This window comes from Dermacentor variabilis, chromosome 1 (assembly GCF_050947875.1).
Source record: "Dermacentor variabilis isolate Ectoservices chromosome 1, ASM5094787v1, whole genome shotgun sequence".
Taxonomy (NCBI): Eukaryota; Metazoa; Arthropoda; class Arachnida; order Ixodida; family Ixodidae; genus Dermacentor; species Dermacentor variabilis.
Genome location: NC_134568.1, coordinates 165,126,957 through 165,152,431, shown reverse-complemented (window position 1 = coordinate 165,152,431; position 25,475 = coordinate 165,126,957). Strand labels below are relative to the sequence as shown.

Below are 25,475 nucleotides of genomic sequence, written 5' to 3'. Positions count from 1 at the left end.
GCGTTAAGCAAGGAAAAAAGGTCCATTGAAGGGATATGGAAGAAAACAAAGACTTGAGCGAGGCATACATTCCTCTTGTGTCTTGTTCCAAGAGTATCTGTAAGTGCTGGCAATGCAATTCACAATGGCTCTATTACATTAAAGTTATGCATACAGAAGAGGCGGCCACGCCAAGCCAATCACGATAGCGGAGGTTAAGCAGAAAAAAGCCTGGTTTGCTCACTGCACGAGCGAATGGTAAAAGCGATTTAAAGAAATAGGAATGGATACATAAGAGTGGGGAAACGGAAACCACTGCATAAAATTCTGGCAGGCTCGTGGACCGCAGGAAACTAGTTAGCGTTCTAGCTGCCTTTACAACGTCCATCTCTTGTGACCTATACTCCGTTCCATACACAGCAGTCAACGCTGTGGATGCTAGAGAGACTTCTTGCAGTGGCTTTGTTCGCATTTGGGTATATCATCATCATCATCCTGGTTACGCCCACTGCAGGGCAAAGGCCTCTCCCATACTTCTCCAACTACCCCGGTCATGTACTAATTGTGGCCATGTTGTCCCTGCAAACTTCTTAATCTGATCCGCCCGCCTAACTTTCTGCCGCCCCCTGCTACGCTTCCCTTCCCTTGGAATCCAGTCAGTAACCCTTAATGACCATCGGTTATCTTCCCTCCTCATTACATGTCCTGCCCATGCCCCCCCCCTTCATTTCTTTGTCTTGATTTCAACTAAGATGTCATTAACTCGCGTTTGTTCCCTCACCCAATCTGCTCTTTTCTTATATCTTAACGTTACACCTATCATTCTTCTTTCCATAGGTCGTTGCGTCGTCCTCAATTTAAGTAGAACCCTCTTCGTAAGCCTCCAGGTTTCTGCCCCGTACGTGAGTACTGGTAAGACACAGCTTTTATACACTTTTCTCTTGAGGGATAATGGCAACGTGCTGTTCATGATCTGAGAATGCCTGCCAAACGCACCCTAGCCCATTCTTATTCTTCCTTGGGTATATAGTAGTATGTTTTTTGACCGCACTTGTGCGCAACTGTTTTTTTATGTAGGCTCAGTATTGAATGAAACAAGTTTTAATCCTTAGAAACAAATACACTGCGGTATACGGCTGCTAATGCGTTGTTTTAGAACATTTTTTTTAATTTTTGTTGTCCTTTTCGGGTTTTCTTTATTTGCAACCCGTCGCGAGGAGGGCCACGTGCATGCTCGCGCGAGCGAACGCTGTTGGCGCGCAGCCAAGCATGGACAGAACGCGCGGAATGAAAACTTTTGTTGGCCGAACATCTTGCGTAGCTTCCACAGCGTTGACACATATATGTATGGAACCGAGTGTAGTATTTTAGTAAGTCCTAGAATTTTTCTTTTTTCCTTTCTTCAGACAGTGGACGGCTGTCTAGCGTCTCTAGCGCGGTACAACAGAGCTGCCTCTCCGTGCACTATAACGTGGGTAGATGCATAGATGTGCGATTGTTTGTTCACAGTCACACGTGTCACGGGTAGGGCTCTCGGCCCATCGAATAACAAACGAATATGACTTAATAAACGCGACACCAAGCCACAGCGCAAACAAAAACGCTTCTTACCACCTAGGTAACACAGACGAAAGACCTTCGGGTCAGTAACTATAGTGAATGAAGACGACTGTTTGCGGAGCTTGTTGAGCGCCACTGCGCCGATGCGCAATCACGTTCCATGGAGCGAAGTGCGACCCCTACAGGGTCTGTTCCTGAGAGCATGCAGAACTGAAACACAATTGTGAATGTCATGTAATTTTAGTGTCGTCTGGTGTCACTGGAAATGATGGCGCCGAGGAATGAACAATTTCAATAGAGAAAGGCGTGTTAACGAAGAGAATCAGCCAAATTAGAGATTGATTACGAATAATATGATTTCTCGGTAAAGCACCAGAGTCTCATATATATATATATATATATATATATATATATATATATATAGAGAGAGAGAGAGAGAGAGAGAGAGAGAGAATAATTAATAACCAGCCGCGGCAGCCACGTTTCGATGGGAATAAAACGCAAGAACGCTCGTGGACTTAAGTTTAAATCCACGTTAAAGAACCCCACAGGTGGTCAAAATTAGTCTGGAGTGCTGCCCTATTAATTTTCTAATAGCCCCAGAGTTTCATTGGGATATTAAGCCCCACTAATCAATCAAAAGATAATACATTATCATTCAGGCCAATCGCCCTCAAAAGTAGGTGCACATGTTCTGGACAATACTGTGCCCCCTTTCTCGTCTTACACAATTCAAACGCTAACCCCAGGCACCTCAACAGTCAACCCAGCCCACTTGCCTACCTCGTGAGCATACATAGCGCAAAAAAGGGCAAGGAGCCGAAATTATCATGTACAGAGAAACAGAGGACAGTACAGTCTAGAAAAAAAAAAAAACATCCTCGTATGAACCAGTGACATATTGGATAAAATATTTGGAAACTCCCAAGGCTTGACATGCAAGCTGAATGACCTCTGGTTAAACTCTCCGAATTTCCTTCGTTCCTCTCCCTCTTTAAGAATGACATTCCGCGAGCTCCGACGCATAGTGCATGCTCGAAAAGAAGTATTTATAAAAGCAAGTCTTCTTTTTCTTTCTTCTTTTTCGGGAGGAGGGGGGTGGCGATACTATGTCGCTTTCATCACAGTTTTCAGCGTTCTGTGCTGGGCGTTGAATCGAATAAACGGCGTTCGAAATCAAAAATTGCTGGAAACTTCTTGTGCTGCTTCCGTTCACCTCCATGCGCACCCACTCGCACGATAACAAGGGATGCAGCGGAACCTATAGAGAAGCACGAGCCATTTGCAAGCATGCCTGTCAACAGCACTACCCCCCCCCCCCGCCTCCTCTTATTTTTGCTTTCTCATGTTTGTTAGTGTTACGGAGCAATGTGCTACTGCTGCCAGAAATACTACACCATACATGCGTCGAAAATAACACGCCGGAGTTCCACGGGTAAGCGTCATAAAAGCCACAACTGCACCGGCTTCTAAGTAATCCGCTGACGTCAACACAATCGGTCGATCTTCGCGAGTCCATGCGCAGGCGCTTGGCTACACAGGGGAGAGAGCGACAGGTTTCCACTACACCGAACACTAAACGAAAGAAACGGAGCTTATGTCGTCTTTACTTTCTGGTTCGCTAATATCGCGATCGTCAATGATTTAATCTCGCAAGACTGACTTCGTCAACTTAGGTGCCATAAGTATGGTCTAGCCATACTTTAGAAAGTTGCACAGACCGAGGGTAGTCTTGTAGAATGAAGTCATCGTAGGACTACGGCCGGGCCCCGTTCGGCAAATACGCACGCGGTGGCTCGAGAGAATCAATTCAAAGATACGCAAAAAGAAAAAAGAAAGAGAGAGAGCGGTGGGTAGGAGGCAGGAAAGAAAAAAAGAACAAGCAAACCAGCACCTCGCATACGCACACGTCTGAGAGAAGACACGAAGAAAATAGTGGAACGTCATCAATATAGAAACGGCAAACTAAACCCCCCAAGAACCGACCACAAGAAACGCATTCGCAGAACGTCCGCCCGTGGAAGACAGAGAGGCCGCTGCAGGGGATGAGATGAGGCCCAGAAGGGCGGCTGAATGCGGAGACTAGGCGGGGGGGGGGGGGGGGGGGGGGGATTTCTGCGTCTTTGCACCTGGCGTTAGCGCAGAAGCCTGTTTGGATGGCGCGCGCCCGGACGCGCGCCCGGAGGCGACCTTGTTCGCACGGCAGCAGGCTCAGCTCTAGCGATGCCGCCGGTAGAGAAAAACAACACAAAACAAAAGAGAGAGAGAAAGAGAGCGAGACGAAATAAAAAACGCTGAAAGCGAGACTGCCAAGAGAAGATCGCGGTTTCGATATCGGGAGTCTAGCTAGAGCTGCCGCGGGAGGAGGGCCGCTCCATTCGTTGCCAAGAGCCCCCCGCGACGCACGCGACGGCCGCTGGGGTATGTGTAAAGAGACGGCGACCTACCGGGAAATACCGCGACACAGCGCTAATCGAGAGAGGACTCGAAGGTAAGGACAGGAGGGGATATAGCGCGCACACCCCGGAGTGCGGCTGCAAAGCTGCACGCCACGTGGCTCGACAGGTGTTAGAATAGTGCGCACGCCTGGAGAGAAAATGACGCGGGGCACAGCACACGAAATGCGAGATGTGTTTGATTCGAGCGGCCAAGTCTCGGCTCAGATATAGCCGGGAGGGCAGGCCGCCGCAAAAAGGTGTGTTGCAACCTTCGCGCGTGGCGCCAACAAAAGGAAGGTTGCGCACGCGCGTATGCGGGCCGCCTAGAAGATAGACGATAAAGAACGGACGATACATAAGGCAAAAGCAAAAAAAAAAAAATGAAAATCGCGTAAAAACGCAGCAACTAATTCGGACTTGAAGAATAAGCAAGCGCCCGAATTTACGGCCAGAAAAAGTGTGTATGCGCTTTCGAGAGTCACAGGAAACAACGGAATTCACAGTAGATCAGTGTTTACTCTCAGGGCATGGACGCCGTGAGGAGCTATAGAGAAGACTCCTACAACGCAACCACTTTCTCTTCATTTGCTGCTACCAGACCACAGATAAAACGTTTCTCACTAGTAAATCTTTTGAACACGCTATTAGCAAACCAAGAGGGTGCTCGCACACGACATTCTGCTGAGATAGAAGGAGAGCTACATGATCGGTACGACTGCCTAGGTAACAGCTCGCAAAATGTATGCGCTCGCCAAGGGGTTGTTTCGATTATGTGACTTTCAACGGATTAACCGATAAAAAGACAATAATTGCGAGTAAACTGTTCACCGATTAATTAGAACGTTAATCCATCTAAGCAGATCATTGGAAGCGACCTAAAGAAAGTGAAATTTTCTCAACCTTAGTTTGCATAGGCTAGGACTCGCCCTGATTTCTTTCGTTCGCACATATATATCGATTGTTTACGAACAAAAATTAATCTTATTTCGCATGAACGAGCCACATACCAGGCAGCGTGCGTAGACACACAGATCGTACGCACAATACCCTAGACCAGAACAACGATAACGAAAACAGCAGCATAAACAGCAGCAACGACAACACGAGGGGTCAGTGATATCACTGCTAAGACACTCTCTTTATTGAAAGCAGATCCTTGGAACAGACATAAGAAAAAAAAATAATAGAATGGGAGCGGGAGATGGAACATAAAGAAAGAGCTACTACAGCGGCGCATTCTCAAGATTATGTCATGACCAGGTATACACTTTTTCAAGCGAAGCTTGTATTACCTCGCTTGTGTCGGCGTCGCTGTTGGTGTTGCCGTAAGAAAAAACTCAAGCCGCACGAAAATAAAAAATTGCTTGTCGGGCTGCGGATAGATATTACCGACTTACGGGTTGCGAGACCACCAAGCGAACCGATTCAGCCACTGTCGGTTCACCATACGTGACCTTTAAAGCGAGATTTTATATGCATGAAGAAGTACACGCAGCGCAAGGCGCGAGCCAATCACAGGCGTCCCCTCCCTCCGGAGAAGAAGTGAAAGGGTGTGATCGCGTGTTCGCTCGCCTCGTGCCCGCCATTTCCCGCCAGTTCAGGCCGGGCAGTCAGATGGGAAACCGCGTTTGGCTCATTTTTCCGAAGAGCAGGCTGCGTTGAAGGAACGGCAGCGAGGGCGGGCCGCGCGCCGTACGTTCGGCCGAAGAACACACGGCGTTTGATGAACGCCGCCGGGAACTAGCTCGAGAAAGGGCTCGTCGTCGACGTGCCGACCTTGCCGTGAGGGAGCGCAAAGCCGAGGCGTTACGACAACGAAGAGCCACGCATCTTGAGCTACACTTGTACCCATCTTCATAGTAGTGGAAGGCCGGTCTTTTTTTTTTTTTTTACGTCTTACGTTAAGCGCTCATGCAATATGGTAGTTACGGACCAGCAACAGCGCGCAGCGACGTGTGCGCCTTCGTTTAGGCGTGTATGTTGCTCAGGTGTCCTCGTTCAGCGCCGAAATGCTGCGCTGTGTAGAACGCGCACAAGCAGCCGACTGTTATCCAAGTCCAACAACACCTAGACATTAATCTTGAGAACTCAGTTCGCCTCAATGAAAACAACCAGAAACACTGTCAAAACATTTTAATTTGCTACTTGACAGATTACGCGCCAAGCTAACGAAACGATCGTACCGCTTACGGAAAAGAAAATACAAGGAAATGACTCGAATGTATTAGAACTAGTGATGCAGCGCGGTTCAATACTCAGAAAGCCATGCAGGATGAACTTGAAGAAACAATGGAGTCTAGCTTTGTGACGAGAACTCTGAAGAAATAAACATGAACACACCCTAAACACTTCCGACAAAAGTGACTGCCATCGCGAAGCAGAAAAGAAAATCGTTTCTCCCCTTTTAAGATGCACGTGCGCGGCACGAAGTCGTCTTTTCGAGCTCGCGAGAAGGAGACTGGAGGCAGGAAGATGACGTGGCACAGTGTAAGTGTAAGACAAAAGTGCAGATATGCTTCAGATAGATCGGCACGAACGCTCGCGTGTGGCCCACTGCATGCGAGCGGCCGCACTCGAACAGCAGTCACGCCAGGCTGTCGTCATCCGAGATCCCCGTCGGGACGCTGACCCCCACGGGGACTGTGAGCGACGCATCTACACGAACGACGGCGAAATCAGCGAGTATGGACAAAATTCGACTTAAACGCGTCGACGGCAGTTCTGGCGAAAGCCTATCTCGGAACAAAGTTACCCCGTAGGACCGCTTCAGTGAGTCAAGTGCCTCAACCTTGACGCCCAGAACAGCCCCTCGCACCCCTACTCGACGTAATAGAAACGCACTTCGTGCAGCGGCTGTATTGTCGGCATGTGTATCGAGGAAGAACGCGGCATGAATGAGATGCACTAACTACACCAAGCGACACGTGCATGGGTGCTGAAATTTATACGTTTTTATTTCCAGCAGCCCGACGCACACCAGCATGTTTTCCGTCGTGTGTACAGGAACGGCCGTACATACACTCCTCAAAATTCATTCTTTCCGCAGTGATGTTTGCGTAGCGAAAATACTTCTTTTTTCACAGGCTTCGTTCGCATTGTATTAAATCCTGGTGTTTTACGCGCCAGAACCACAATCTGATTATAAGGCCCGCTGTAATGGGGGACTAATTTTGACCACCCGGGGTTCTTTAACGTGCACTTAAATACGAGTACACGTGCGTTTCTGCATTTGGGCTCCAACAAAATACGGCCGGGATCAAACCTGCGATCTTAGCTCAGCAGCGCAACGTCATAGTCCCCGTGCTACCACGGCAGTTTCATTCAGGTTGGTCGAGAAAGCGAGAAACGAATGTAGATGCTCCCTGGTCTTTCGAAACGACCAAGAGGGTTCAACAAGCTCTTATATCCTATAACTTTCTAAACTCAGTGTTTATAACAACGCATGTGTCCTGAATCATCTAACGTCATAGGGAAGGGAAAGATTACAGGGCAAATAACATCTATGTGGTTCAAATAACTACACGGACATGCATTCAGTCCTCTTCTAGAACTAAATAAAACACTTCTTGTATAGATAACGGTCAACCTTTTGCTTTTACTTTGAAAGTGCCGTAGTTCCTTCGCGAAATCTAGACATTTAATTAGGCTTCTTTGTCGTCCAAGGAAAGCGTTTTGCCTTATGTCACTGGCAGCTTACAGACGCACTCCCAATGCGTCATAGAAATGGTCACTGTTTTTAGACACGCGACGTTCACACGCTTCTCTCATTACGAAGCTCGTCGTTCCAACTAGCACATGCATGGTAAACAGCCCCGGCCACACGATCACTAAGCGAAGAAACACCGACCGTTGCGCAATAAGCGCCGTGTCGAAAACTGCGGCAAGATGCACCGTGGCTAGCCATTAAGTTGGGACGTCCCGGCCCTTTTCCCTGGCAGCAGCTGCCCTGCACCGCGCGAGGCAAACGGCACGCGTGCCGATCACGCGTTAACGGCAAGTTCACTGCGACAGCAGATATATCTGTACGGCTGCACACGCCTCCTGCGGACGTACTGCCCGATTAGAAGTATGAGAGGGCGAAAGCGCACGCAATACCGATGAAGCACACATGGTGCCCGAACGGGTGGCCACTCGAAAGACAGACAAGGGTGCCAGCGATATCCAGGAGCAAGCAGCGCACACGCGAGCGCTGCTAATCGAGAGCGCGAAGGGGGCGCACTCAAGGCGACGCGCGCACTCGCCTTGAAAGCGGCAGCTGTTGCGAGGCGCGTGTTTGTCGCCCGCCGCCGCGCGGCTGCTCAACCTGCGGCGGCAGAGGGGCGCCCGGGCAGGTGACGGCCGAGAACACCTGCCCCTCCGCGGCACCCGCCCCAGGCCGCCCTTCGGGCGTCGTTCGTCTCCCGGCTTTTCGAGGCCGAGTTCACTGCTTTCAGCGAAGGGCGATCGCACGCGCTGACGTGGCCGCTGCGCCATATTGGGAAAAGTTTTGGAACACGCGTCGCACGCAGGTCCGGGACCATAACCGGTGACCTACAATAGGAACTGCACAGGACACTTAGTATTTCTCTCGGAATTCGAGCACAGCCGACGAAACGTTCAGAACAGCGGCTAAGCTAATATGTGCCAGTAAGCTGACTTCTCCAACGAACGGAAGAAAACCAACGAGTTCAATACAAACACGCTGAGCGAAAACGTAGGCGAAATGAGGCAACCAAAGATGCCGCAAGAGAACATACACCCATTTACGCAAGCATCAAGAACAGCGGCGCATGCAAGTTAAATTCAAATACGAGAATTGACATGCCGTAACTTTTGCGCTCCTTGAATACTGAAATGTTAACATATACCGAAAGTCTGCAACGTAAAGTTAGGAAGAGAAGAGGGAATGGTGTGGGTAGACCACAAAAAATGCTGGCATTCTGAAGAAATGGGCAAAAGGGGAAATTACGTAGATCCCACGCAGTGTGAGAATCGACTTGAAGCATTTAGCCAGTAGCTGGCTGACAAGCAATGTTTGCGATTCTTTAAAGAATTACCAGATGGGTCACTATGCTTTTGTGAGGCGACAGCAGCAAGACGATGACGACGACGGCGATCTCCGCGAAAAGGGTTACACTTTGTTAAGTTAGGACCGCGGCAGGACCTGGAAGCGGCACAACCTGACAGCGTCTCAAAGCACTGGCTCCCGGGGGAAGGAAGGGGGAAACCGGGCGCTATCTTTCCTATAATCAAGTTGTTGCTATGAGACGTGACGCAGGCCCCAATCGTCTCAAAGCACTAGATGGGGCTGGCACGATCGAGATAATTCTGCGGCCTAATGTGTGGAACTTCCGGCTTTTGTGCTGAGCGACCCGGGTTCAAAACCGACCGATAAACGTATTATTCTTTCTATTGAGCGACAGCTTCTCCTGAGCCATCAAGGCGCGAACCCAAGTGGCCCACGCCGAACTCCGGAGAGATAGGCAAAGAACGCACATGGTGATGATTTATTTGCATCCCCTTAAAAATGGAGCTCTGAGAAATAGTCAACTCGCCTACTTGAACAAATCAGATAATGTATAGACGTTTATTAGCCTGTAACGGATCCACTCATATCAATCGCTTACCTGCTTCTTATTTCCACCACCACTCTAAATGACCCTTGCTTATCTCGAATGCTGACCGGCTAATAGTACCATCCGCTTTAAATCGCAGCGCAACTGGAAGTTGGCCGCTTCCTACCGGTCTCACTGGGCGAATACCTTCGCATTCGATTATATGGGACACAGGATGTGCTGAGCTGTCTCCGGATTTTCGCTGAAGCCGACGTATGCCTCATGCTGTTCCGAATATTTGTTTCGGCATTTTTTTTATTATTATTCTTAGGCAACCAGCTCGGGCTTCAAGTAGCATGGCACTGCCCCTTTGTGTTATCGCACAAAATTTGCTTTTTAATTTATTACTTGTAATCTCCGTGGTCTTTTTTTTTTGTTTCCATCCTTCGCAACAATTTTATGTCTCTCTTTCTCTCACTTTAATTTTATGACTCCTGTTTGTGTATTTACACTATCAATTACTCTATACTTGGTCGCCGACTTTCTTGGCCTCTTCCTCTATTTTGTGTTCCCACTTTTGATTCTGAAGTATAGATATTTGTGCCCTCTAGCCACCCATTTGTCTTCATCTAGGTTCCCGAGTCTGTCTTCGAAACTAATTTTGCTCTGCGTTCGGCAATGCTAAGCTAGGTATGCTGCCTCGTGCACACAAAAGGACACAACGTGTGACCCCACAAAGAAACATCTGCTCAAGACACAATCGGTTGTGGCGCGGATGCAGGTGCGGCGTTGAGACTGCCCCAACTGACGACGGAAAAGCCCCGGAGCGACAACAATGATTCGCACTAAAATAATGCATCGTAGATCTGAGCATGATACCCGTAGTGGTTTACGTCAAATCCTGCTGCAGCGATATTCGATGTGAAATGTCGCGTGAAATGCAAACACTAAGCTGGCTCTTGAATAATATCGCACTGTCTGTTACTGCCCGCGCAGTGGGTGCGTCTTTTGATTGACGCTTGGGCCCTATCCACCACCTCCCTGTTCACACGCCATCAGATAATACGGCAACATTATTTCTACCTCGTATGTCGCGCAGCACGTGAACACGTGGCCAAAGCGTCGCCTGACATCGTCGGCCCCGGCGAAGTACTGGTCGGGCGTTTGTAGGGAAGCCCGTCGCGGTACCTGCTTTGCCTGCACACATGTCACAGCCATTGATCTGTGCACGAAAATTACACACAAAAAGCACGAAGTGCCACACTCTCGCCCCCAACTCGCTCCTCGGAAGCACACACCGTTTCGTTCGGAAATTAATTCTGGTCGTTGCAGTCACCCCAGCTTATTTCTGAAAGCACGCATCTGTACATAAGTGCGAAGTGGAGCGCTGAAGTTGTACGGAAGGAGAAAAATGTACATGAACAGCACCGTTTGTCATGACCGTCCTGTTCTTGTATTCTATTTTTCTGCCGCACAACTTAGCGCTCTAATTCGCGCAAATGTCGCACCAACTATCCCAGTAGTTTACTCATCTGTAGCACGCACCCTACACTATATACTGTAAAATAATTCGCACCATTAAACATGAGTAATGGTGCAAATCTGTCTATTACTCACACCCTTATACCAAAAAATGGTGTAAGCGTGTGAGGTATGGAGTGATTTACAGCCTCATTCACTTTTAAGGGTGTAAACAATATATTACGCAAAATTTCAGTTCACTGCGCCAATTTCTCTGCCTCGCACAAATGTTGTGGTGAACTGCGACGAAAATTATAGCACTGGAAAATGGGCGAAGGAGTTTGGAACTGTTGTCGCAGCGATAAGAAGCAGCGGTTTCGTAACGTACGCTCACGCAGCTCTGCGCGGCACGCTACAAAACGGTCACTGAGACCATGCATCCCATACAGCGACAGTGCCCTTGAAGCTTTCTGCGCGCGCCAACCAATTGTGCGGCCACGCTGTAAAAGTATTTCCTTCCGAAACGTTAAAGTAGTTCCTTCCGAAACCTTCTTCGAGTTCAGGCAGGCAGACTTGGTCCGGAGTAGATGATCGATGGACCCACAGCTGTCACACGATGGTGCGCCACCATTCCAGTTAGGAATGAATAAGCACCGGTGGGCGCCCCTAGCGACAAGCACAAGCGGTATAACAATGCTGTGTTGCAGTAAGTTCTTCATATACGTTGTCTGTCTCGCTACGGCACTGTGCCTTTTGCATCGATGAGGCATTAAATACCGAGCATGGTCTGCCTAGGGCGTTGAAATGCATACAAAATAGCACCAAGCAAGCGCAAGCTATTCTAACAGCGTCGGAGCAAAGAGACCAAGAGGCGCCAAGCTGCACCGCAGGTTACACACCTCTTGTGCGAGGCCGGTACGCGTCGCATTTCACTTCATACGTGAAGATACACCTTATGCACGCTACCCCGCAAGCGAATGCACAATGTCAATATCTAGATATGCTTAATGCTTCGGGAAAAAAAATAAAGGGCTAGAGCAGCGACATATAGAATCAGTGCGAACTATCGTAGGAATCCTACGCTTTCCGTTTCGGCATCTCCGAAACCGGAAGGCACAAATATACGGTTTACGGCGCTTATCGAGTCCACATTTTACTATCTTCATTCACGTTACTGTCACATTCGCGCATTTTTCATGCACTGTTCTTCGTTTTGATTCAGCACTCTGACAGTGCTCTGGAAACATTTAGGCTGCATAGCTTTTGCCGTGGCATGCTCGCCGTCGGTGCCATTAGAAAACAAATTATTTTTACAAGCTAAAAAGTTCCTTTTTAATATTTTTCATTGAACGCGCTCTTCACGAAGGATTCAAAATTTCGATAGAATTCCGCTCAAGTGTCAAAGCTATAGACGTTGACTTGACGGCCCGCTGAAGTTGTAAGTTGTCCTTTAAGTAGCCCCTACTTCACTATTGCGTGTATAGACTAACGATCCTAAGGCCTTTGACGTGCCCGTGTGATACCAGCTTTGCGCGGCACGCTACAAAACGGTCACTGAGACCATCCCATACAGCGACAGTGTGTGTGTGTGTGAAAACATTTATTGGAATGAGGTTCGGAGGCTCGACTTCTTAAGTCAAGGCGGGCCGCTCCCACGTTGGCACTGTCAGGCCAAGCCTTTCAGCGACATCATGGGCCCTCTGGACGGCCCTTAGTTGGTCCTGAAACAATGGGCTTTGAATCCTTTTCTCCCACTGTGTCCATTCTTCAACGAGGTTGGGGAGAATCGCGGGGCACCCCGCCAGCATATGCCTGATTCCAATGATGCCATTACAATCGTTGCAGTCCATCTTAATCTCCCTCTCTGGATATATTTTATTAATGGTGTACGGTGTGGGATATGTACCTGTTTGCAATAAGCGCAGTGAGACTGCCTGAGCCCTGTTCAGTTTTGAATGTGGCAATGGGAATTGCCTGCGTCCTAAATAGTAGTGTTTGGTAATGTCATTCATTGTATGTTATTAAATGATCTCTAGATTCCCTGGCTTGATGGTGAACGGCTCGGTTGTGACTGTCACGGTTAGCAAGTCCTCGTGCCAAGTCATGAGCAACCTCATTGAGGTTTATACGAGTCTCGTCCACTTTTCCCATATGCGCAGGAAACCATCGAATTTCAGTTCTCATAATCCCAATGTTTTCAAAAAGTTTAGCTGCAACACCAGCTACATAGCCTTTATCAAAACACTTTATAGCGGATTTCGAATCACTGTAAATGCAGGCCCACTTATTACTCCTGATGGCTAGAGCAATTGCCGCTTGTTCCGCCGCCATGGGGTCCTTGGTAAAAATAGTGATAGCATCTTGCACCTTCCCTTGATAATTTGAGACAATTGCCGTATATGCTTCTTTACCTTTCACCCAGGCTGCATCAACTATAGCTGCCAATTGGTTCTGCTGTTCTATTTCCTGCAAGAGTGCTTTAGCTCTTGCCTTTCTCCTTTCGACATTATATTCTGGATGCATGTTTCTGGGGAGAGGGTTGGTTCTGATCTTGTTCCTAACGTCAGTCCTTAATTCTACTTCAGCCTCTATTGGGCTCCTTGATGTATTCAGTTCTGCACCTTATGCCTGTAATATGCTCCTGCCAGCTCGTGATTTTGTCAATCTTTCGTGTTGCGCTAGCTGTTGGGCCTCCGCGATTTCTTCCATTGTGTTGTGCACCCCTAGACTCATGAGTTTGTCAGTTGCAGCGTTACTGGGTAGCCCTAGGGCTACTTTAACGAGCTTCCTGAGCATCACATGAAGTTTGTTAAGTTCTGCCTGCTTCCATTTGAATAATCCAGCCACATAAGTGAAGTGACAGAGAGCAAAGGCGTGTATCAGCCTCAAAGCGCTGTCCTCTCCTGAGCCTCTGTGTCTACTGGTAATTCTCCTTAGTAACCTAATGACTTCATCTGTTTTATTCGAGATATGTTGTATTGTTCTATAGTTAGCATTGTTTCCGTCTATGTGATACCCAAGAACCTTGATTGTTTCAACTAGCCTGACTGCGGATCCTTCATGAGTGTAAAGCACACTCTTGGCTCATCTTCCGGAATGTAACCTCTTGGTTTGCGACCTTTTCTGCGATGTTTAATGACCAAGAGTTCTGATTTGGCTGCCGAGCATTTCAACCCCATGTCTTTCAGTGTGTTCTCTACAACATATAAACTTTCCTGTAATCTGGTCTCTGTCTGTCCTACATTACCCTTGGCACTCTATATTGTTATGTCGTCGGCATATACCACATAATGTATATCCTTGGACATTGCTAAATTAAATAGCATGGGTGAGAGCACAGCCCCTTGTGGAGTGCCCCTATTTCCCAAATTCTTAGCTTCTGATTTAAGCTCACCCAGCATGAGTTGTGCAGTTCGATTTTTAAGAAAGTCCTTAATCATGTTAAAAAGTCTCTTACCTAACCCCATCTCTGAGAGGACGCCAAGTATTGCCTTATGCGACAGTGCGCTTGAAGCTTTCTGCGCGCGCCAACGAATTGTGCGGCCACGCTGTAAAAGTCGATGGACCCTTTTATCCACTTGAATACCGGAGAAAAATCTCGTTTTTCTAAAAGCTTTTGAGAAACTTATCATGTTGCATGTGGCGCGCGAATTCCGCCAAAAATAAACGAAATTCACGGAGAGCCATATTAGAGCTTTACCAGAACAGGTGCCATTACGAAGGCTACATTGAGCTTGCTAGAATAGGAATTGGGTACGGGCTTGGCGCAGCAATTGGCTGCTACTTTCATCATAAATCGCGCAATTAACACTTGGTCCTCAGTTTCTAGCGACTGCAGAACGTCTGACCAAGGCGGAGGTCAAAATTGCTGCGCAGCAAAGAGTGTTAAGCAACTCTTGATCTTGACTCGCCGCCACTGGAAACTGAATCTGGGAACAACATTCGCAGCCTATTGAGTTACCCTGATTTAGCAGAGCTTTTTGAAGAATCATTAGACGTTACGTGAAATGTCATAGGTTTTAGCGAGGTTAGGAAAACTATAAAAGAGCATATACATGTTGGCGCAATGGGCCTACTCTGTGCTAAAGATGTGTTACTGATAAGAAGGAACACGGGGCGGAATTTCTACTGAGTAAACACAGTAGCATCCATATATACAGAATAAACTAAGGAGTAGTAGTCATTGTAAGAGAGCTAAATAAGAGGTATAAATTGAAGGCAGTAACAGTCTATGCACAGAAGTTGTCATGATGACGAAGAGATAGAACAGTTCTATGAGGTCGTTGAATTCGCAATGAGAATAGTCAAAACTCTGATTGTGCTCTAGTCATCAGCGACTTCAATGGGGAAGTGGAAAAAAAGCAGGGAGGGGAGGAGACAATCCTTAACTATGACATCGACTCCATGGAAATAGTGTAGCAGATATGTTCGTAGCAGCCACAGAAAAGAAAAGATTGCAGATAATGAATAACTTCTCGTGAAAAAAAAGTAAGAGTAATTAAATATGGAAAAGTTCAAACGAGAAATCCCAGAGTTCTACGAACTCTTGGGGAGACAGGTGGCACTCCAATGTAGCAAGAGGAAATGAAGTACATGAAACAAGATTCGAAATGGGTTTTGAGCATCAATTTTCATTGCACCGATCTTCGTACTGTGCAGGATCCCAAATCATTTAGTACGCGCCTTCGAACTTGAAACGACAGTCTCTTTACAGGTTAGGTTATTGGGGTTTTCCGGCGCGCAAAGAGCTCCCAAAGCTGCTCCATGTGTACTCTCGCAATAGCTCACACTGATTACCGAAGCACCACCAAACCCGAGTGAGCCCTTGCGAGAGTTATCTTCCAATACCTCGTGAGTGGCTCCTGTTCGTCCTCTGGAAAACGTCATAAAAGCCACGTAACTAGAAAAAGAAATTGCTGGCCCAAATGAGTGGCCATGAAGATGTGGACATATGGACACACGTGCGTACCGAAAAGAAGGGGGAGATAGAACGCAAAGTGTCAAAATATTATATATATGCTTTCTGATGAAGAGCCGCAAGGACGTTTTCTGAGTGAATGCATCGGTACATAAAGGCAGCTTTTTGTCAACTTAAATATGCAACTCAAGGATATTTTACCCGCCGTGGTTGCTCAGTGGCTATGGTATTGAGCTGCTGAGCACGAGGTCGCGGGATCGAATTCCGGCCATGGCTGCCGCATTTCGATGGGGGCGAAATGCGAAAACACCCGTGTACTTAGATTTAGGTGCACGTTAAAGATCCCCAGGTGGTCGAAATTTCCGGAGTCCTCCACTACGGCGTGCCTCAATATCAGAAAGTGGTTTTGGCACGTAAAACACCATAATTTAATTTTTTCAAAGATATTTTCGCGATGCACAGTAATTTGGAAAATGCGAAAAGAAAACGCGCAAGGAAAAAAAAAAACACGCTACAGAATTGGACCACTTTCACAGAAATGGCACCCTTTCCAATTTAAAAAATACAAGATGGAAATTAATTCTGGGGTTTTACGTGCAAAAATCACGATTTCATTATGAGGCACACCATAGTGGCGTACTCCGGAATAATTTTGACCACCAGGGGATCTTTAACGTGCCGCAATGCACGGGACACGGGCGTTTCTGCATTTTGCACCCATCGAAATGCAGCGGCCGCGATTCTATCCCGCAACCGCGTGCTTAGCAGCGCAACATCATAGCCGCTAAGCCACCGCGGCGGGTCAAAAACATATAGGATAGTTGTAGAACGCTTCATGGACAGGAAAGTTCATCGATGACTCAGGGAACTACAGACCAAAAAAAAAAAAAGCATTTTGTTTCATAATATCTGAAGTGTTGATGATTTCCCAACACTCCGCCTTCTCTGCAAAATCCTCTCCGAAAGAACGTGATATCACAAACATTCATCGACCTCAATTTCAGTTCATACTCCAGCTTGAGTGCGCGGGTTATAACGAACGCAAGCACCTTGGCAAGACGAGTCTTCCGCAAAGAGATGGTTCGCACCTGGCATCGCCAAGCCGTACCTTTGAGGCAAATGACCGCTAAGCATACTAGTTCTGCCTTGTTCTACCTTACAGGAAAAAAAGGACGGGGGGGGGGGGAGAAAGAAAAGAAAAGAAAAAAAAAGCAGTGGTTGAGCCAGTTGCGTTTTCCGAAAAAACGCTTAAGGTAAAAAAAAAAATGTCCGCAGGATAGTAGAGATTCATAAGGCTGAGGCATCGCGGCAACCAGCGAGCAAAGCTTACGCAGGGCGCACCCTTGACCGCACATCCTGTCGCCAGCGACGATAAGAGGCGAGCAGGTGGGCATTCCACGCCGTTCGCATCACGCCTGCTTTTCATTCAAGCACAGGCAGCGCGTGCGTTTCCAACGGGGGGGCCCCAGAAGCGCACTGCGGAGCGCTGAAGCGTGCACCCGGCGTGCGTGGAATCTGCGCGCTTTTGGACAATGTAGAGCACCTGCGTTTCATTCACGGAGAGGTGCCAATTTGCGGACCCGCCGGGCGTGGAGACGCTCCGCTGATCGGCCTAACAAGGCGCGCGGCAACGCCAGCGGGCAAACGGCGAGCGCCGCTAGCAGCGCGAAGCTAGCGATAGTGAGAAGCGGAAAGAGGAAACTGCACGCATCACGCTGGCGTGAAAATGACGGGGAATGGAGGAGTCAATAAGGAAAGCGCACGAACGCTACAGCTATTAACCGCATCGTTAGGCTAAGATATAGACGCCGCATTTCGAAACCACGCGCTGCTTATGTGGGAGAACAATGCGCTATATCCTATGGTAGAGCACAATGCGGGACGTTAGCGATGCTAGACAGGCTTCGGTATGGCTACAACATGTCACATGGATTCGCAGAGGTGCAAACGCATTCTATTTGAGCCACAATTATCGAAAACGTCAGTGTCAGCGACGGTAAGCACAAGGAGGAGAACCGAAACAGAAAACACGAATGAAATATGCACCCCTGCATCTTGAACAAAGTTATCGAAGTGGCTACTTAATAACCATATGTTAGTAACGCAATAACACAAGTTCTTATATAGGTCAGCCTTAGCAAGACGCGGCTAGAAACAGTAAAGGTACTGAGGCATATAATAACGTCTGCAGACAAGATATAGTCGGTACGACATGCTGTTGATAACCAGCGCAAAATCGCGGGGAAAAAAAAGTAAGGACGTGAAAAAGAGTTAGCAAGGCGTTTACTAACTAACTAACACATTTATTGCGCTATAGTACTCGCAATAAAATCGGACGGAAAGAAAGAAAATAAAGGGAGCAAAGAAAAATAAATAATGCTAGAAATGAACATGCTTGTGTACAATATGGGAAGCTGTCGCATATGCTGATCGGCAACTTGCGGCCAGGTCATCACCCACAACTCTAGCGCATGCAATTCGCCTCATATAGGAGGGTGATATGTCTCGGAGTAACCTATGTCTCGGAGTAACGTAGAAAAATGCCATGCGAAAAGGGCCACCATTAGCCATGCTTTGCAATCAATGACTACATCGATGTGTCATTGACTAGCGACCAGCGGCATGTCACCGGCAATCGTGCGTTCTTGCGAACACAGACCAGCAAGCAATGAAATACCACCATGTGCTGCTGTAACTTGCATTTAATGTGTACCCATTCGTTTAAGCTGCGGCAATTTTCTATTGCGGGGCTTGGCACCCACATGGTGTACCTTGCGGAATTTTTGAAGTAAACTAAACTGCGTAGCGGTTATAGACGGGCTATGGCTTGGGATATTACCATAATCACACGTACAGGCAACCTTCTTCCTATATAGTAAGGGCAGGGAATGATTGCTAAAGCACGACCACCTTTTATCGTGGGCTGCACGAATTGTCCATAATTATTGAAATTCGTGCCTTTTCGAGCTCCTTCGAGCTCGCTACTCAATGCTCGCCGATGTCCTCTGAGAAGGCATCGAAGAATTATCCTTCTTAATGACAAGAGGCGTCACTTCAGTTATGGTGAAAAAAGTGCAGCTTGGATTCGTCTCAACACCACTGGACGAACATACACTTTTTCTTACGCCCACGAAGCTAGCAGAAATGAGTGATTATCTTGGATACTTCAAATAGTAGCGGTTGGTACCCGTAGGCGAACGTGAGAAAATAATAAGACCACTTCGTTTCAACGACGTGCGTCGTCTTCTGACGGTGAGTGTTCTCGACGTATAAGGATAGCTTGCGCTTTGCGTGAAGAGCATCGCGCAAGCGCGTTTTGCAACAAGGAAAAAGGCTGAGACGGAGTGCTCCAATTTCATAGTGAAGTTAGCAGCACAGCAGATCGGGATGCTCCATATGCGCTCTGGCACCTTCATAAGCGAAAACTAGGTGTCTGAAAAAAATAAAATAATATAGAAGATACAAAGAAAAATACAGAAGAAAAAATACATAAGCAACATGATAATACCAACCTATGCCGTTGAGCGATCTCTTCTAACGCTATCAACGAGCCCTGCAGGAAAGCCTCAGTGGTTGGGAATCGTCAGAGTATTCCATTCTGTTAATACATTCCTTGTTTTGTTATCTACGACGCCTCATGACGACTCCGAGAAGAAGGTCGGCCAAGGACCGCATTTTGTAGAGTCATTTTTATTTTATATTCTTCATTTCTTATCAAGCTTCGTGCCGAGTGGCTGATTCTTGCAATAACGGAGTTGCGTCGTCATACAAGACTAAGGAAAATAAAAAATAATAGAAAATGAAATCAGTCGCTAGAAAACCGGGCCCCAGATCTTCACCGCCTTCTCTTTTCCTGGCCTCGCTCTTCCTAAAGAGGTTTCTGTAGTTGATGGGCAGCAGCGCTTTCTTGACCTAGCGCTTAACATTGATCGTGGTCATACACTAGCTCGAAGTGTAGTCCGCGCTCGAAGAAGTACCTTCTTCCTTTGAAATCTTCTTCCAAGAAGTAAGGCCTCCTGTTTCTTAAATTGCGCTATTAGGCTTGCCACCATGACGAACGCTCTATCGCTTTCTCTTGTCCTTATAGTAGATGGCATGCAGGCTTGTGTCTAAAGTACTGCGATTCACGTCAGCAGAGAAGTCAGAGTTCTTTTTGTGGAGCTTGTTGGATGCGCTCGTACGAGAGCTTCGACGAACGCGGGGAAGGAATAGCGCGATATAAGTGGACCAATGCATAACTGATGTTATACCTCGCGCACACCCGGCATCGACACTGGCTTAGGAAAGCTGCTGCGTGTGCTAGTGTAGTAGAGTTTATGGGGTTTTCTCTTGTCGCATCAAAGCAACTTGGCTCCGTATAGTATAAGTGAGCGAAGGCGTGAGGCAGTCGCCGGGAGGCAGTCAGGAGATGTTGTTGTCCCACTGCAGCGACACGACGGCCCTATCCCTTCGCCGACATGGCTGCTGCAATGTGGAACTTCGTGTCACTGTTTTTGAAAAAAAATGCTTGTCGCTGTTCTATGTGTCTTACGCTCGCTCCCCCCCCCCCCCCCCCCGTAAAAGAAAGAAATTCCTCCTATTCGCTACAATAATAGCTTTCTGCATTTGAACGTACACTTATAGAGCGCAAACGTTTTCCTGACGAGCGCCGCTGCCAGCCTCAAAACCAGAGAGGAGCATTTTTTTACATCGGCTGATACAATCACCGCTCATCATTTCCTTGATACTGGAAACAGCGCCGTGTTGACGTCAAATAAAGTCGAAACGCAGCAAAACGCACTGACTTGCACATATAAGAAGCATAGCGTAACTTTGAGACACCCTGGGCACGTTCGAAAACAGCGACCGGCAAACCACATAAAGCCACACTTTAGTACCGACTGTTATACTGCCCATTTCGGTAGCTAGTTCTTGCTTATTGAACAATTGGTGCATTCGACAAAACATTGTTGGCTGACACTCTGCACATAGCACACAATTGGAGAGCTCAGAGATATCCTACGAAAGAACAATGCCAGTACTTAACGCACCAGCGTCAAGGTCTATTAACATGGTTCGCGAAGCTTGGAGTAAAGCGGTCCAAAACAAAATGTCGGCGATATCAGCAACTGCGTTGCGATGCGAACGCGACTAAGATGGTAACGGTTGGCGCGGACTGGCAATGATGTAGAAGAGTCATTTTTAAACCTAAATTATAATAAACCTCCAATGTTATATTTGCGACCGAAACCTTCTCTAACGAGCATACAATGTACCATGCATCGGAGGTAGAGAAAAAAATAAACCAGGGAAGGTAACACGGAAAGTGTCTGGTAATTCGCTACCCTGCGAAGGGTGGAGGGAACAGAGGAAACCGTGCATTGGGTGCACGTCAAAGAACCCCAAGTGGCCAAAATCAATCTGGAGACCTCCACTACGGCGTACCTCATAACCAGATAGTGCTTTTGACGCGAAAACCACCCAAAGTCGATGAATTGGTATTTGTCAGTTTGAATAATACAAGTTTAATGCAGGCTCTCGGGTGACGGGGGCAGCATGACGAAAGGTGGGAAACGGTGAGATCGACTTCATGGACGCTCTTCTTACGAATCACTTTGTTTCGGCGAATCTGCGAAGGTATGGTTCGCGTAGCCCCCACAAAAATTTCGTTATTCCGAATGTCATCGTTCGGCTAGACAAACTTAAAGACGGGCTCTAACTGCTCGAACGCATTAGCCATCTAAGATGAACATTAAAACGTTCAGGTAAATCTGCTACTGACGTTTTAAGTGCCTAAAGTACTTGACACGTAGAAGCTTCAACAGTCTGACCTCTCGAACAGTAAACATATGGCCACCATGTTTTCTACTGCCCCAGTCATAAAAATATCTTACAGCTAAAGAAATAACACGCCACATATGACTGTACTGACAGATGCAGTAGAGATTATAAAGAGTTACGAACGAGCACCCTGCAATCATAAGTTAATTTGTTACATCTTTAGTACACGGAGAACCATGCACTTGAACGAAGATGTTGACTTAAATGTAAAGCTGGAGGAGTTTGCCTGCATGGGTGACGGCCTGACACGCTACAGCAGCTGTTGGGTGACAAACATGATACACACAGTTATCATAAAACAAAGAGACGGCACATACACCTAGGGACACGCATACACACGCTAAAATTATTCACCGTCCGATAAAGACCCGCAGTTTTTTTATTATTACTAGAAGCGCTTTCTTCGCATATCCAGAAATTTTGGACATTGCTGCTTCGGCTATCTGTCGAACTTCACTGCAGTTCACCAGCGTAAATAAATGGGCAGCACTTGAAACAATGATAGTTCGGAAGGCCGCCCGAATTTCTACAACTTTCACTTAGTAACGTCGACAGGTTACGCCCTTTTATTAACATGGGTATTTGCGGCACTTAGTCGTCTTTGCTGCGTTACAGCAGCGTTTTGGTCAGGATCAAAACAGTGTTATAACGCTGCGGGAAAGTTACGAACAGGTGCCGCAAATACGCATGTTATTAGAAGAACGTACCCTCTCGACGTTGTTAACTGAAAATTGTTGAAATTACGGCGGCCTATAGAGATATCATTTTTTTTAAATGTTGCCCATTGAGTTACGCTGCCCCAGTGTGGCGAAGTTCGACAGATGGCTGCGCAGCGGCGATGTCCAATATTCCTGAGTATATGCACAAAGCAAGATAGAATGCTTCTTTCCTAAAGCGGTATCGAAGTCTCTAGTTTTCGTCATCGAAGCCTCCTACTTCGCATATACATTTCTTTAGCGGAAAAAGCCCGAAAAATGACCCTCCCACGTAAAAGCGAAAACGGTAGCAGAAGTGTACTACTTTAAAGATGCGCTACCAACTGTAATCCTTCAGCGTTCCGCACTGTTACAGCAGTTGCTATCTAACTTCGATCGTCATGAAGCGTATACGAAATGGAGCGCTTGGGCAAAACCGTGTACTTCAATCACACTTTGTTTTTTTAAGTGCTTATATAGTTATTCGATAATGAGAGAGCATTGGAAACGCACGCAGTACAGCTTATCAGGACGGCGGAGAGACACCAGAGGGCTCGTGCACATGGTGAAGGCCTCCGCGTCTAAGTGCTGAGACTCAAACTAGAGCGCGCGACACATGCAATCCAAGGACAACAAAACGAATGCATACGAAGAGAGAGACAGAAACAAAGACCATAGAACGTCAGGGGACACTTGCTCCTCGGCCGCGGAGAAGAGCCCCCCCCCCCCCCCCCCTGCCCCGACCTCTACTATAAGTCTGACATGCTGGGGAGGACGTGTGGCCGGAAAAGCCCCTCAACGACGGCCGGTGCCAAGTGCAGCAGCTGCAATGACAAGCTTCGTTGACTCCGCGCAAAACAACTCGGTCGCTTCAGCACAGGTGCTTCACGCAGCGACGCAGTGCACTGGTCGCGAGGAATTAAGGATTCCTTCCGGCGCCAATTGGGCGGCAACGGGCGCGCCCTCGGGCGCGACGCCGGTTGCAGCAGCCGCTTGGAAGAGGCCGCCTGACGCCGCGTGCCGCCTTCAAATGACCTCGTTTCACCCGTCCGCAGTCACCTGTTCCTGGCCGCACTGCCGAAACTACGGCCCAACGTCGAGGCCAAAAAGTAATAAAGCACCAGGCTTATCAAACAAACCACGCTTCTATCACAGACTGACGATAGAGTGCGAAGCCTGCGTCTGTGCAACGAACGCAGCGTGGTGGTAGTGACCACTGTTCTGTCCCCAGAGGCCACTGATGGACTCCTTCCCGCAAATTTAAGTATGCATAAAGAGCTCAATACAGCTTGCAATTAGCTGCTTGCGTTTTTTTTTTTACGCGTATGCCTCGTTCCCAAATTCCAATAATTCTGCAACCCGTTGTGTTTAAATTAGGCAACGCTGAAAAAGAGAGAAAGCCTTAAAGTGGGCAACAGGAGAAAGTTCACTTGGCGACCCTGAACATGACTGCGAGGAGGAGGAGGAGGCGTCATTGTTTGTTAGCTCGAAGCATGGGAAATCGGGCCAGTGAAGAGTAGAAACTTCAGCAAAAATGAAAAAGGAAGAAAGAAAGACGAAATTGACAGTTTCGCCCGAAGGCCAAGCATTGAAAGTGATTGCAAAGTTTAGCGCTGTGCAGAACGCATCTCAGAACGCTGGCTTAATGAGGAATGCGGTCAGCGGCATTGCAGGCGTTGCACCTCGATGGTGTAGGAGATGAGATCAAAGGAAAGCTGTCGGCATTTGTCAGCGCCCAAAAGAAAGGATTATATAGATCTAGCTTGATGTTTCCTCTCCGTTATGCTCAGACGAGCGTATGCACCACGGTGTGGTGTGTACACCGCAGCTTGCCACGAACGCTAACAACGCTCACGCCAGCAGCGGTGACCATAACTCTGCCCAGGCTACGCTCCAGGGCCAATTGAGCAGAGCGCGACGGTGCGTTCCCTTTGCTTCGTCGCTTTTGCAGCCAAACGCACTGAGCATCACCGGAGACCCTGTAACACACCACCACGCGCCGGCCGTGCATGTGCACCGATACCGTGACAGCATGGATGCGGCGGTGCCAAGAGCGACGGCGCAAATGCGCTTCAAGAGTCTGTATAATTGCTATATCAATAAAGCGAAGAGTGAAGACAAAATAAAAAAAAGTGCCAGTTTTACGCGAAGGTGAAGCACTGAAAGCGATAGCGTGGTTTAGCATTGCACTGAAGGCGTCTAAGGAGGCTCGCGTGATGAGTTGCGCCAGTAGCGTTGCGGGTGCCGCCCCTCGATGGCGCACGAGATGGGATTAACGGGAAAGACATGGACGCTGCTCGGCGCTTCCGGCACTCACCGCGCGAACGCGCAGTGAACTTGGATGCAGCCAGCGCCTCTGGCGATGGTGGCACGAAAGACTGACCTTGAGCCACTGTTCGTTTTCATTCCACAACGCATTAGGCAGCAATAAAAAACAGCGCTAAACAACAGGAGGAGTGAAGGGACACAGACTACTATCACTCTCTTGTTGTTTAGCGCTGTTTTTTATTGCTCGTAATCATGAACCAACCAGCCCAAATGCGTACTCTTCTGTATTAGGCAGGCTAAGTCCCAGTTTGACCTCGGTTGAGCCAGAAGGTCGCGGATTTACGGAACCAGGCGTTTTCTAGGTTTGTACCTGGAGTAGTAAAGCTATCGCTCTAAAACATTATGAAAGCAAGTTGCTAGCATTAAAGAAAAACCGGGAAAAGAGAGAAAAATATTCGCGCACACTGACAAAGCAGAAAAACGCAAGAACAAGAACAAGTATCACAAAGCCTACAAAAACAACGCAAGTATCAACAAATTACGAGAACACGCACACGCGCACCAGTAAGTGTCTCGTAACTCGTCGCCTTAGGTTGGAGAACTCATTCATATGTGAACTCACTCAGACAAAGCGCCACTATTGAGTGTGAGTCTGAGTAAGTCCCAGTGGGTCCGAGTGGATGAGAGCCTCAGTGACCCCGAGTAGGTTTTAGGGAGTGTGAATATGACAGTCGAATTTCGTTCGAGTCGACATGAATCTGGACATGGGTGAATCGAGGTAATCCACGTGAGTCTGAGACGG

The 25,475-nt window shown here is 47.7% G+C and overlaps 1 protein-coding gene and 1 long non-coding RNA gene across 9 annotated transcripts in view; one reads left to right on the top strand and one right to left on the bottom strand.

The window, feature by feature from the left end:
- LOC142587692 (uncharacterized) overlaps window positions 1–25,475 on the bottom strand; it is an 868,078-nt gene that overhangs the window by 332,841 nt on the left and 509,762 nt on the right. The window lies entirely within an intron of this gene.
- Window positions 1–25,475, top strand: part of LOC142587745 (uncharacterized) — a 121,138-nt gene that overhangs the window by 91,661 nt on the left and 4,002 nt on the right. Inside the window, exon 2 of the long non-coding RNA XR_012829616.1 lies at window positions 817–891. This is a non-coding gene — a long non-coding RNA (uncharacterized LOC142587745). The remainder of the gene's footprint in view (window positions 1–816; window positions 892–25,475) is intronic.